This window comes from Schistocerca piceifrons, chromosome 3 (assembly GCF_021461385.2).
Source record: "Schistocerca piceifrons isolate TAMUIC-IGC-003096 chromosome 3, iqSchPice1.1, whole genome shotgun sequence".
Classification (NCBI taxonomy): Eukaryota; Metazoa; Arthropoda; class Insecta; order Orthoptera; family Acrididae; genus Schistocerca; species Schistocerca piceifrons.
This window is the reverse complement of record NC_060140.1, coordinates 718,637,002-718,638,402: the sequence shown is the minus strand read 5'-3', so window position 1 is coordinate 718,638,402 and position 1,401 is coordinate 718,637,002. Positions and strand designations below refer to the sequence as shown.

Here is a 1,401-nt window from a genome sequence, read left to right as displayed (position 1 = left end):
CACCTGGCATAACCATGTAAATTCAAGCAACAACAAATATCAGAACAACAGTCATCAAAACAAGTCCATATGGCAGAATTCTGGCAGATCCTCACTACAGTGGGAGGTAGAGACAGTCGAAGTTAGATCACCGACAGCTAATGACAGTCAGCGATACGGTAAAAAGAATAAATAATGACTTCAGGCCCCGGCTGCTGAAGGGAAAAGACAGCGAACGGATGACTCTGCTGCCGCAATTATTAACTTTACGCAATTCAAAGATATTAGGGACATTCTGCTCCAGGAAAACGAAGTTGGACCAAAACAAATTGTACACCCTATAATCAACATTTGGCAACGGCCTTGCCGCAGTGGATACGCCGGTTCCCGTGAGATCACCGAAGTTAAGCGCTGTCGGGCGTGGCCGGCACTTGGATGGGTGACCATCCAGCCGCCATGTGCTGTTGCCATTTTTCGGGATGCACTCAGCCTCGTGATGCCAATTGAGGAGCTACTCGACCGAACAGTAGCGGCTCTGGTCACAGAAAACCATCATAACGACCGGGAGACAGGTGTGCTGACCACACGCCCCACCTATCCGCATCCCCCTGAGGATGACACGGCGGTCGGATGGTCCCGATGGGCCACTTGTGGCCTGAATACGGAGTGCTTTAATCAATATTTGGATTACTAATAATAATTTTACCGCAGTTTCGGATTCAGGCTGCACAGTATCAGTTATCAGCGATTCAGCACGTAAATGTACGAAAACAATACTTTGCCCGGCACTATCTCTTAGGAAAATTAAAATACGAGGTGTCATTTCGGGAAAAACTGTTGATACTAAACATGAGAACTTTTTGAAACCTACGTATTAGGAACATAGTTTTGCTGTGAACTTGTAAGTAGGCTGTTTAGGTTTTTTTATTGGTAACGCCACGTAGCGCTCTGTATGAAAATCACTGTCTGTGCTGTGTTTAGTCTGTGGCTGGTTGGCATTGTTGTAATATTCGCTATTGTAGCGTTGGGCTGTTGGCTGTTAACAGCGCGTAGCGTTGCGCAGTTGGAGGTGAGCCGCCAGCAGTGGTGGATGTGGGGAGAGAGATGGCGGAATTTTGAGAGCGGACGATCTGGACGTGTGTCCATCTGAAACAGTACATTTGTAAGAATGGATGTCATGAACTGCTATATATATTATGACTTTTGAACACTATTAAGGTAAATACATTGTTTCTTCTCTATCAAAATCTTTCATTTGATAACTATGCCTATCAGTAGTTAGTGCCTTCAGTAGTTTGAATCTTTTATTTAGCTGGCAGTAGTGGCGCTCGCTGTATTGCAGTAGTTCGAGTAACGAAGATTTTTGTGAGGTAAGTGCTTTGTGAAAGGTATAGGTTAATGTTAGTCAGGGCCATTCTTTTG

The 1,401-nt window shown here is 45.0% G+C and overlaps 1 pseudogene; it reads left to right on the top strand.

Annotated features, from left to right (window-relative positions):
* The first annotated feature begins 332 nt into the window (after positions 1-332).
* Positions 333-449, top strand: LOC124790197 (annotated as a pseudogene).
* Positions 450-1,401: the final 952 nt, after the last annotated feature.